General features: G+C 37.0%; 1 protein-coding gene across 1 annotated transcript in view; it reads left to right on the forward strand.

Annotated features, from left to right (window-relative positions):
* The window catches only part of LOC134745958 (unconventional myosin ID), an 86457-nt gene that overhangs the window by 44976 nt on the left and 27349 nt on the right, over window positions 1-14132 (forward strand). The gene's annotated exons all lie outside the window — the stretch shown is intronic.

The following is a 14132-nucleotide window of genomic DNA, read 5'->3' on the forward strand; positions in this document are numbered from 1 at the left end:
AACAAACTCGCATAACATCCATACTAATATTATAAATGCGAAAGTCTGTCTGTCTGTCTGTCTGTGTGTTCCCTCTTCACGCTTAAACCGCTGAATCGATTTAGATGAAATTTGGCATAGAGATAGGTTGAGTCCCTGAGAAGGACATAGGATAGTTTTTATCCCGAAAATCATCCCTTAAGAAAGTAAAAAGCGGGGTGGAATTGAGATAATTAATGAAGTGTCTGCTAATTTGTGTGCATAATATGCTCAAATTGAATAATTGCTATAAGACTTTCTCCAGGCGCTATTCTTACTCTAGCTGGGGTTACTAAGTCCACGCAGACGAAGTCGCGGGCAAAAGCTAGTTTGACTATAACATACATTCATAACATATAGTTTGTCAAAGGACTGTCTCATTTCAAACATAGACAGAGATAAAAACGTTACACAGGTGACTCAGTTCGATAGCGCTATCTCTGATAGCGATAACTTTAATCTGTATCCACTTTGCAGTGAGTTCATATCCTGGAAAACATGAGAGCAATATTGTTCAGTTAACACGCCTTATATTAACTACTTTTCATCCAATGTGTTTTAGTATTTACATCCTTAACACTCCATAAATTCTAGTAGCGAAGTCCAAATCTGCCATTAAAAAATAAAACTGAGTTGGCAAAAATATCCATATAAATTGTGTAATTATCGAACCTGCAGGCCGAGCAAATGATTGGCGCGACAGTATCTCGCCGCGAGATAGACTACCCGTCTTTTGCTAACTGTATGAAATAAAGGGGAACGGGTAGTCTATGTCGCGGCGAGATACTTCCGCGCCAATCATGTGCTAGCCTGGCTACTCACTAAATTTCACGAGAATGGTTGAGGCCTGTACCTACTAATATTTAGCTGGTTAACCGGACAAACATACGACAGCATTTTTGCCTAAGCTGACATTTATTCTTATTGGATAAATGTATGCATTTGACTACGATCTCACCTGATGATGGTATCTAAGTGCCGGTGCAGACTAGGAAGGAGTGCATGTGCTTGAGCGTATAAGAAATGTCCATTCATTCTCGATTTGAAAATATCCAAGTTATACTCGTAGTGGGCTGGGAATAGATTAGCATATTACTCGTATTTATACGCGAAAGGAGGCTAGTGAGAAGAATAATGTAACTAATAATATTCCTCAGAGTCAATTTATCTATCAGTCATCTTTGCCTAGATTTGTGTCCAAACATTTCAATAGAAAGCTCATTTGATTCTGATTGGTGCAATTGTCGAATTGTGTCGGCCATTGATGCGTATGCACTCACATGTTTACAAACTACAATCCGATGTTATAGTTGTATGTACTAACATAAAATCTGACCAATTGTGGACCTTATCTCGTTGGAGTAGGGTACAAGAATGGTCAAATAGCAGTATCGATTGTATGCAGCACTTGTTATGTAAATATTTGTGTTGTACCTAGATTACGTGGGTTATTTAACTCGTGCAATCTATGCACATAACCTAATCTCATCCTAAAACTGAGGTGTAAGCTAATTTGCAGTTACAAAGTGTGGAGGTGCAAATATCTCTATCTATTTCCCGTTGAACACTATTTATCAGTCTCTAATTTAGGTATTCTATTTATACAGCGTATATTTTTGATACGAACACGTATTCTAAAGGGCAGTTCGTATTAGGCCCAAATGAATTAACTCTCATATGCAGTGGCGTAGCTAGGCGTGGGCGAATGGGGCCTTCGCCCACGGCCTCTCACTTAGGGGGGCCTCGCAAAGCCAACCTTTTTATTACCATGGGAAAACACATTGAAAAGGGCCTCGCAGATGTGGTTTTCGCTCACGGTTACGCTACTGCTCATATATTTTACTTAACATTTACTTGATTTTTACCTTAATAAAATATTTCAGCACGCAATGTACTTGTTTCAGTTTTAAACGTAGCACCAAAGATAGATATAACTCCGTAATAGATGGATACAGTCTAAGGAAAAAACGTGCCTCGAAAATCAAGAAAATTTGATTCTCGTTCAGAGGGCGCTAGTAGTTTTGGCCTACAGTCGTATAGATGGCGTTGACGGTTTCGTTTGTTATTTAACAATTTTAACGCATATCAGTGAAGGAACATGGGTCAAAATCATAAAAATAATTAATGCAAATAAAAAAAGTCATTTATCTATATTTAAATACATTCTATCGTATTTTTATAAATCTTCATTTTTAGTTTTAAAGTGTGTCGACAGATGGCAGTGAATTTACTGGGGTTACAAAATTTACTATGACAGTACTGCTCTAGTATAAGTTACTCTATGGTAGCACTTACTGACGCGACTTCACACTTGTCCTAAGTGATGACTGTGTACGAAATACATTGCCGTTCGAAAACATTTCAAAAATTACTTAATTGCACTCTTAAGGGTAAATAAAAAGTTTCTTTTGAAATCGTTTCATGACACGGAAACCTACGCCTCGATTAAATTTGCGGTTGTATTAAAAATACATGCTGCATAGATTGTTATGGTAAAGCTATTAGAAGATACTTTTGAAGTGTAGGTACCCTTATCCGCTACTCTTGATACTGACCACAGATTATTAACTAGTTACTTCGTAACAGATACGACAGTCACTTAAGGCCTGTTTGCAGTTATTCCGATGTGGCGTCACTGTAGTGATACTCTTAGTAACATACTCTGTGGAAGTAGCTGTCAAGTTTGACATAATAGTGTTGTCGACATTCGATAATCGATATCGATATTAGATAGTGATGGGACGATTTCATCGTAAACTGCAATAGGGATGTATTAATACACTATTTTGAACATTTAAAAAATAAAACGCAAAGCTTTTCTGTAATTTATTTATTTATAACAAAGGCGACATAGCCTAAAAATATATACATCCAAAATGAAAGAATATTGTTATTTGTTTAATGTTCTTTGGCGAAGTTTGTGTGATTTGTATTTTTTATACGCTAATTTTTGCGGTTCCTCCATTTTGGATGCATATTTTTCTTCTATGTCTCCCTTTAAAATTCTATTTATAATATTACACCAGTTATGTATATGCAGTCTCATGATTGTTTTTAAAAATATTTTTTTAACATTATTTCTATGCTCTGCACATCCCAGCCAAGAAATCCTCAATTGATTTAAAATGCAAAGCAGGTCAGTACCGACATTTCGTTTGAAACAATTTATATTTAAGAAATTATGGATCATAGTACTTGCTTTCCCGTATAATTTTAAAAATGTTTCTGTAGGATATTGAAGGTTGTTGTTTTTTAGTTGTTTATATTCTCTGTATTGAATATAGGCGTGGTGTTCTTCTTTAGAGCTGCTTATATAAGTTTTTATGCAGCTCTGGCAGTCAATTGTTTTTGAAATTTTTCTGCATAGATACCCTGCGGTATAAGCGGAACAATGTTCCTTCATTTTTTCTAAAATTACTTCATTTTTTGTTGTTAATTCTTCTAATTTAGACCCACTTGGACGATCCTGTGAAGTGGATGGGAGACAATTAATGTTAGGACAATTATTCTCTTTGTTTGCTTCATCTATCTCGAAGAGAAAACTTGCGTCTAATATTGTCTCTCCGTTATCCACTTCACAGTTTGCAAATTTTGAATGAGGGCTCAGCAAATTGGACAGCAGTAGTGATTTAAATGTATAAATGAAGCTATTTGCATTTGGCTTTACATTTCTGTAATTGAGAGCCCTCACTCTTCCAAAAAAGTTTTCCAGTGGGTCTTGGTTAATATTTCGAGGGTAATAATATTCCACGCCATATTCGTCAAACAATATCTTTGATAACCTACTGAAACTAGCTAATGTTACAATCCATCCTTCCAGTGACGGTACTCGAACCAATCGAGGATTTCTTTGCCTTACAGCCAATTTACTACTTGTATCTTCATATTGTATTTTTTTTAATTTATCTATTGCTTCTAACCAGAAACGATGATGTGCAGAGTTTTTTTTAACTGCTTTTCTCAGTTTCCCTTTTGTGGTGCCGCCAGGGGAGCCGTTGACACTGTCGAACAGGGTGTCGAAAAATTCTATTATTTCAGCTGTAGCTTCCATGGTGTTAGAGTCTGAACCAGTGTGCTTATCTGAAAATAAAAATAAATCATTAGTAAGTTATGTTACATTAGCCCCTTAAAAACTATGCAAGTTTCGTTTTAAAAGGTCTTTGATGAGGTTAGATACCCGCAAATTATACTGGTTCTTAGTGTCCAGTCGCCAAAAAACTGTTTAGTCTATTGTATTTTTTTTATTTGTCATATTTGATGACATGTTTGATTTAAACTATTGCAGCGCCACCTGAAAGTTTTCATAATTTCATGGCAACAAATACTATAAATAAATATTATAGTCAACCTAGTCCCACAGCACAGTGTAAAAAGTATACAGTGGACCGACGACTTTGACGTGTACCGAGCTACTAACAATAGCGAATGTATGCAGCTCGGGTGCGCGCGTTACACCCCTCGCCCCTCGCACGATTGCGCTGTCTAGACGGCTTCGTCGAATGACTGTATTATTTTATAGACTGTTCCCACAGTAAGCTCAATAACGCTTGTGTTGTGTGTACTATAATAATATATAGTTATATACAAATACTTATTTACATAGAAAACATCCATAACTCAGGCACAAATATTTGTGATAAACACACAAAAATGACGCCCTCATCATCAAAATTTAAGAGCATGGCTCTCGTCCGTTGTCGGTGACATGACGCCAGAATTTAAATATAGGAACTTACTAAGCGCAGCTGTGTAGTTTAGCATGGCCGCCGTTCGAGAACTAAAAACTTGCGCCGCTACGCTGACTTTCATTTTTTTTATTTTGTCTGGATCAACGTGATGTGCAGTTAATTTGGGTAATGCCCTTGTGTGTCCCAATCTATTATCTATGTCGTATATAAATTGAATATCTTTCCATGAGGCCCTCTTTCCATCCCAAATAATGTTTTTATTGAGAAAATTGTTTCTCAACCCTTTCAGAAGATGAGGCGGGTCAAAAAATATACTTAAATTATGCCCAGCAATGTTGATTGTGCCATCTGAAACAATAAAGCAATATCAATACAGTATCATTTTATTTTACAGCTAACTATATTTAACAACGCTGTCGACGTCAAATATATGTTTACATCCTTCGCCTTATTACAAACTAAGTTTATATTTACTATTGCTTTATTCAATTTGACATTTTGTACATTCTTAATAACAGATTAATTAAAATTTAATATTGAGTGATTTGACATTAGCTATTATTTAAAATTCTACAGTAATTTAATTTATTAATTCGTTTAAATTGTTATTTTTTCTTAATACACTCAAAGCAATAATGCCTATTATGTAACAAATGAAATGTGTGTACTAAAAAGTACGGTACCCTCGGTGCGCGAGTCCGACTCGCACTTGGCCGGTTTTTCAACTACTTATGTTATCTGAAGCTACATAAACTAATTACAGGTATAGATATATTTTATCCTATTGTAAGTACAAAGTTTCAGAGCAATCTAGCTAGTCGTTTAAGAACGAGAGCGTAACTACGTTTGTATGGAGAACCGAGCTTGCAGCGGTCTCTTAGTTTTTAATTTGATTTATGCCATAAAGCGGAAACCACAAAACCCTGTAAACCCGCAGCCAAATAACACTAGACCCTACCCATAGTGTTGTGTTCCTGCCGGTGAGTAAGGTTGCCAGAGCTCAACGAGGGTGCGGGGTGTTAGAGTCGGCAACGCGCATGTGACACCTCTCGACTGTTTAACATCAGGCGGGCCGTATGCTTGTTTGCCACCGACGTAGAATAAAAAAAATAGATTTACGGGTTCTAAACTGGGATATCTTATACCTACTTTAGAGCATACAAAAATATAATAGTTACATTTACCATTTTTCGCGTTGTCTTCGTCATTACAGTGTCGTACTGTCTCCTCTCGGAACTTTTTAATCGCAGTTCTAAAGGTCGATCCTTGATCGCAAACTAGTCCTAAAGGTATTAGTCCTGTTTGAACTACTTCTGAGACAATTTGCTTTAAAATTTCCTGCATTTCGGCTGTAGATGTTGTTCCTTCGCAGAAGTGGTATGATATACATTGCCGCCATGAAGAACATATGCCTCTTACCATAAAGACAAGGGCATGATCACAAAACTTCATTTTTCTTTCGCCAGTCACATCCACAAAACCATGAATTAGATCGTTACTTTCGTTGTATGTTAAGTATGGTGTCAATGCAATTTCATCAAATACTATTGAGCATAACTTTTGCTGTTGTCCCCAGTGTTTTACGGTATTTCGGATATGAGAAAATATCTGTGGGTTAACTCCTGGTTTCATACATATTTTTTCAGAAAGTCTATGTAAAGTCCTCTTATTGGGCAATGCAAACATTGTTTCCAGAAGTTTGTATGCCTTTGGGCTTTGCTTCATCAGCATTAGAGCCATAAGTTTTTCCTTCATCGTGAACCTTCTGGCCATTTTGTTGTTGCGGCATTGCTTTAATTGCATTAGCACAAAAGTCTGTGCCTGTTTGTTAAGTAGGTCGAAATTCTTAAACAACTGCTCGTTACTTCCATAGGATTTAGCTTGTGAAAGTCTTTCTTCACTTGTCTGACCCAAACTTGATAACGTAATATTCATCACGTTCTTAACAAATTTCCTTCCCTTTGAACTTAATTGCTTCATAATCGAACCTGTAATAAATAATAATAAGTTTAAATAAGAGTTTGCTTGGGCCGACTCTAGCAATAAACGACAAACTACACTACAACTGTTTTAGGGTCGCAGAAGTAGACAAAAAACCTCTTGAAGTGTATATACGACATATGCGTATAGTATTTTTCAAACTCGATGGGTAGGATGACAGGTGTCATCTCCATATAAATCTCGCAAAATTGTATTGAAATGACGCCTATCATTCTACGCATCGAGTTTGAAAAATTCCGCAGTTTGACTTCGGATCACAGACCACCTGTTTAGGTACTAGACCGATCACATGCAACAATCGAGGTCACCACACATATGCGCTATCAATATCAAATCATTGACAATTGGAAGAAATGTAAGTAAGCGTGCGTGGTTGTATACCGGGTGTGTCCTGTAACACGAGCAAAAAATTTAACTAGGCTGTAAATCTCAAACGGACCAACAGCGACTTAAAAAAAAAACTTGTATTTTGATTTTTAGCACACTTTAAAGTTTACTCTAAGTCGCAATATACCTATTGCGAATTTTGTTATGTTTAAAGCATGACAAGCAACGTAAATTACATTGGTCAGTTTGAGGAGTACAGCCTACAGTTTAATTATTTGCTCGTCTTGAGGATGACTCACGCTAGACCGGGCCGGGGCCGGGCCTGAGTTTCCGGCGCTTCGTATTCTATGGAAAGCAGCACGTAATCACCGATCAGCCGTCATAGAAAATGACATGTCGGACGCCTCGGCATGGGCCCGGCCCGGTCTAGCGTGCCAGCTGTACACCCGGTATTCTAACGTTTTTGTAAGTATGAATTTATAAGTATTCATATTATATTTATGGATACATAAATATTATTATACGCCTATGGACTTAATTCATTGTATTTAGTTACGTGTCTAGGAGTATGCAATAACTGGAGTAGCCTTGAATGAATGTCGTATTTGCGTACAAAAATGTCTCAAGGGCCCTCCACACTCGTGCGCGAATCGCGACGCGAAGCCGCGAACGCGAGTGTGGAGTCTAGTTTGCTAATCAGCGAAATCGACTCCACACTTGCGTTCGCGGCTTCGCGTCGCGTAGTCTGGAGCGAGCTTCAGGGAGGTGAAGAAATAGATAACACATGCAAAAGATTACTCACAAAAACAATGAAAATGAAAAATGTATACCTCTACGCTTCTGTGTTGGTTCCTTCTCTTGGGTGGAATTGGACGGTATAGGTTTGATTTCTGAAACAGAATAAACTATAAATAACAAAACCAAGTCGGTAACCAAAGATTTAAACAAACACAAACAAATAATGCTATACATATGTTAGAGTTTTGAAAGATTCACGGTTAGTTTCACTAGACTTATATTCACCGAGATATAGACCGTGATTACCTTTTGTATTATTTGTGAGCTCCCGATATTTCGACGCAGTTACATGCATCATGTAAAAGGTAATCACGGTCTATATCCCGGTGAATATAAGTCTAGTATACATATGTTACCATTAAATTCTCAATTTAACTGAGAACGCGCGGTTCGCCAAAAACAATATAGAGCGATTGAATTTGTTGCGTCTACTAATGTACGATTTCTACCGACCGGCTGGATTCAGGCCGCGCCGGAGCGCATTTTTAATGTGTGACAGAAATAATGGAGTCCGTCCGGAGCCGTCCGCGTCCGCGAGGAGCCGACCGGCTTGCGTATAAATTTGAAATGCGCACCTACTCCGCCCGTTCGATGGGAATTGTATAATAGTCAGCAATGGATAGAAAACCACGTGTGATTTATTGCAAGGTCTGTGGAGCCCTTAACTGATAGAATTAAGTCACCATACAGATTAAAATAATAAACGGTATCTATATACGCCTTAATGTTCTTTTTCAAATACCCATGTTTATTTTACTGCGGTTATATCTTGTTAATTATATTAAAATGGTAAATTTAAAAACAATTTTTTAAATGAGTAAACCGAGCACTTTCATTTGATACCAAACTCGACCATATTTCCTTACAAATAACATGACCAGTATAGCAAGACCCCTTCCTGACCTTCTAAGCTCTTGTAGCTCAATACCCCTGGATCGAAAAATCGAAACACCGGGACGTGCCCCAAGTCAGCCGTGTGTTTCAAGTTGAATGTAAGAACTTCGCTTCGCTCGCTCGTTCGATAAATAAATAATAAATAAACAAATAAATATTATGGGAACATTTTTACACATATTGACTAAGTCCCATTGTAAGCTCAAGAAGTGTGGGTGCTTAGACAACGATATATATAATATATCATTACTTAAATACATAGAAAACAACCATGACTCAGGAACAAATATCTGTGCTCATCACACAAATAAATGCCCTTACCGGGACAGGTACCGGGATAAGGTATATTAACACAAACAAATTATTACATTTTTAACCATATCTAATAGAAAAAAAAACTTGAATCACAAACCTGTATGTGCCGGGGACACTTCTAGAACAACTTCTTTAACTACTTTTGGTAAAGATGTTGAGCCTTCATCTACTGCTACCACACCTGAAAGAGTTAAAACTATATGTTAGCCACCAATGTCGCAGTAATTATATTTAAGGTATTATTACATTTTTAACCATATCTAATAAAAAAACATGAATCACAAACCTGTATGTGCCGGGGACACTTCTAGAACAACTTCTTTAACTACTTTTGGTAAAGATGTTGAGCCTTCATCTACTGCTACCACACCTGAAAGAGTTAAAACTATATGTTAGCCACCAATGTCGCAGTAATTATATTTTAATTTATATTATACACATAGATTTAAGATTAGATCCTAAGTATGCATGTAATATTGCTATACCCCCACGGGGTCCATGTGGAACTACCAAGAATTTGTAATACCTATAAAACCATGGTTGCAATAAATAAATATGAAATATGAAATAAGGTTTAAAAATTTACTTGTGCTTCCTTGAGATGCAAGAATTAAGTAGAAAAAATCTCATTTTAAGTAAATAACGTAGAGTTAGACCGATGTATGTCTGCAACGATTTTGATAGCACACGCAGTGCAAGTGTTATTTATACGTCATAATTTCTTAGAAGTTTGACGTTTAAAATAACACTTGCACTACGTGTGCTATCAAAATCGTTGCAGATTTATTTTGGTCTCTCTCTACTTTATTAACATATACAAATAATTACATTAATTTATTATAATAAATAAATTATTATGTACATGACAATACAATAAATAAATAAATAATATTTAAAAAAAAATTGACTTGAGACACAAACCTGTATGTGCCGAGGAGATTTCTAGAACAGCTTCTTCAATCACTTTTGGTAAAGATGATGAGCCTTTATCTACTGCTACCATACCTGAAAGAGCAAAAACTAAATGTTAGCCACCAATGACGCAGTAATTTTTAGCAAGATGTATGGGAATTGATGGTTTCTTATACTTATTATTTAGTATGTCTCTTAGGTGAGATACCACTAGGTACCATCAAAAAAATAACTAATATAAGAGTTTTGAACCAATATCCATTCATATTAAATATGGCTTATTAAGAATGAATTCTATTCAATAAAGGATTTCTTTGAATAATATTCTTCATGCTGAGGTTGATTTGTTTGCTTAGCTGTGCTATTGCAGCCCTATTATTTTTTCTGTCTTCCAGAAGCAATTTTCGTTCATTAATAAGATTTCTTGCGTGCAGACAACAATCTGAAACATTCAAACATCACTTGGAAAAAACAGGAGGGATAGCAAAAGCAATGAAGGAAATGCAGGAACATAGTAACTGGATACCGAGCATGAGAAACAGAAGAACCAAAAAATTAGAAACGCAAGAATATCTCAAAAGCTGCCACCCAATTCTATAAAGAACTATATGACTGCGAAGACACTATCCCTCCAAACTCAAAGTCACTATACCAGCTCGACTAGGAGACGATACCACCAATTGAAGAAAGTGAAGTTATAAGAGCAGTGTCAACTCAAAAAAACGGAAAAGCAACTGGCGAAGATCAAATCTCTAACGAACTTCTAAAATGCACACTCCCAGCGTCACTTAAAAGCATCATCAAGTTATTCAATGAGATCCTTCAAAAAGAAGAAATACCTAAACAATGGACTACCTCTACTATCATCCTGCTACACAAAAAAGGCGACAGAAACGACATTGGCAACTATAGGCCCATGAGTCTTATTTTTATTTTTTATTTATGTCAAACCTATACAAGATATTTTCCAAAATCATACTACAACGCATAGAGAAAGTGCTAGATGAAAACCAACCGAAGGAGCAAGCAGGCTTCAGGGAAGGCTTTGCTACAATAGACCACATTCATACCATTAAACAAATAATAGAAAAGAGCAATGAGTATGGTAAGCAGTACTACCTAGCTTTTATAGACTACAGCAAAGCTTTCAACTCTTTGCTCCACAACTATATATGGGAAGCGCTGAAAATGCAAAACGTCCAGAATAAATACATAAGAATAATCAGCAATATATACTTCTGCATAACAGCTAAAATAAAACTAGAAACAGTAGGTGAGGAATTCAAACTGAAGAAAGGAGTGAGACAAGGAGACCCACTATCACCTAAATTGTTCTCAGCAACTTTAGAACAAGTATTCAGAAACTTGAACTGGAACGAATATGGTCTAAAAATAGACGGAATGTTGCTGAGCCACTTGCGGTTTGCCGATGATCTCATACTGCTCTCGGAAAGCACAAATGATTTGCAAGAAATGTTACAACAACTTTCTTATGAAAGCAGAAAAGTGGGACTAGGAAATCAACACAGAAAAAACTAAACTTATGACAAACGGACAAAAAATTGAGCTATCAATAAACAACAACACAATAGAATATGTAAATGAATACACATATCTAGGACAAATAATTTCCCCAGAACACCAGAATGACAAGGAAACAGAAAACAGAGTGTGTATTTCATGGAAAAAATACTGGTCATGGAAAGAGATTATGAAAAATCCAGATATCCCACTAAAATGCAAAAGTAAACTGTTTAACTCTTGCATCCTCCCTAGCATGACCTATGGTTGCCAAACATGGGCCTTAACGCAAAAGAATAGGAAATCCTTAGAAGTGTGCCAACACAACATAGAGAGAAGTATTCTCAACATAAAGAAGAAAGACAAAATAAGACTAAGCACCATAAGAAATAACACAAAACTAATGGATGTATCCTATGTAACAAGTAACCTTAAATGGAAATGGACTGGGCACATGCTGAGAGAACCAGGACAGAAATGGTCAAAAATTGTTACAACTTGGTACCCCAAAGAACGGACGGACCCAAACGGAAAAGAGGCAGGCCTTACCGCAGATGGGAAGATGACATAAGAGCTATCGCTGGACCAACATGGACAAGAAGAGCAACCAACAGAGAGGAATGGAAGGTCTTAGGGGAGGCCTATGCCGGGAGGCAAGTCGACCGATGTCAATAAAAATACCAAATAACATATACGACAAAGAACTTTATTATTATTATGTTTAAATTAAGAATTTGACATATTTTGTTTTTCTTTTCCTAAAACTTGACAAGAAATGTAATTTTTTTTAATTTGAGGTCGAAATAAATGGCTATTTTATTTTATTTTATTTTATTTATTTATATTCATATTCAATGTCAAGTTAGGTACACATTAGTAAGTTTTAGGCAAAATTCTTTTAAAAAGCCTGAACTGGGAAAAGCGTGGATTGAATATATGGGGTAGTCGCTTGAATAATTTGCGGTTCGCTGATGATATTGTCTTGCTGGCAAGCAGGGACCGGCCCGCTATCCCTTATCGCGGTTTTATAAGGGTATTGCATAAGGCTTAACTCACCATACCCTTTGCCAGACGAAACCCTTTGTTTTGGTTTTAAAAACCCTTATATAAAGCTACCACATTTGAGTAATCGGTAGCCCAAATACCCTTACAAAACCCTTATCATCCGCTCACCAACACCTTGCATATTGCTTATAAGGGTTAGCCTTATAAAGGGCTTCCCTATTAGCATATAAGCGTGTTAATTTAAGTCGTCTACCTTGTTCATAAAGCACACATTACTTCGAATCCGAGCGATCGTCGGCGGCGACGGCGGCGTTCTTTGACTAGACACGTATTTTCTTTCCTTTTCATACACTACCGTAGATATATACTAATCCTGTTTCTTTCACGCAAAGGGAAACCTTTATAGAAAGCGCTTAAAGATAAGGGTAACCCTTATTAAGGGCTAGCCTTATTTTTGGTTAGCTTAGGTTAGGTTAGGTTAGGTTAGCAGTTAATGGGCTTGCAGTTCAATAGGGAAAGTCTTTCAATGTGTAAGCCGTGTTTAAGTGTCGCCCATTGAAAGGGTTTTATCGCGGAAAGGGTTGTCCGGTCCCTGCTGGCAAGTGACCCCGCTGAACTTCAAAGCATGATCCAAGAACTCAGCGATGCTTCCATACGGTGTGGGCTGGAAATGAATCTAGACAAGACAAAAGTTATGACCAACAGATGTCAAGGCGAATATCACAGTTAACCATACCGCCATCGAAACTGTCGATAAATACGTGTAATACGTGTAGATAGTGACTGGAAAAAAAAAACCAAACCAATGAGATCAACAGACGCGTACGACTAGCCTGGGCAGCCTACTCCAATCTCGAGTTTGCCTTCAAAATGAACCTTAAGGCCGAACAAAAAGCACGCATATTTGACCAATGTATCCTGCCTGTTCTCACTTATGGAGCTGAAACCTGGGTTTTCACCAAAGACATACTACGTAAATTGAGCGTTGCCCAGCGGGCGTTAGAGAGAAAATTGGTGGGGATCACATTGAGAGACCGTAAAACAAATGAATGGCTGAGAGAACAGAGCAAAGTCAATGATATTATAAAACGCGTAGCCAATTTGAAGTGGGAATGGGCTGGTCATATAGCACGGAAGACCGAACCGTGGAGCAAACGACTACTCGAGTGGCGACCATGGGGGGAAGAGCGTCCTCAAAGTAGACCCCAGATGCGTTGGGACTCAAGTTTTTATAGTTGACTGTACTTTTCTTTCCACAGGCAACTAATACTCATCGAGACAATTTTAACAACCCCAATCACAATTAGTTTGCGTTGTTTTATTACAGAGTTCCTATGGCCACCTCTTGTCTCCATCATCAGATTAGCTCGATGGTACCATAATATTTTATTGTCACCCGACTTACATATGTACCTACGCATAACTTCAGTTCAATCGGAACCCAGGAAGTTGGTCAAATTAAACTTGCAAGTTTTCATTACAGACAGATATAATAATATTCTTACCTTTATTCAGTAGGACGGACGCCTCAACTTGAGAATATGAGCATGATGGATGTCCATGGAAGTCTTCGTCTGAAATTGTTAAATGTAATATTTAATCTCTATTAATATTCAATATTTATGTTCAGTATTAATTAAATTTATCTCTTCT

The sequence above is a fragment of the Cydia strobilella genome, chromosome 12 (genome assembly GCF_947568885.1).
Source record: "Cydia strobilella chromosome 12, ilCydStro3.1, whole genome shotgun sequence".
NCBI lineage: Eukaryota > Metazoa > Arthropoda > Insecta > Lepidoptera > Tortricidae > Cydia > Cydia strobilella.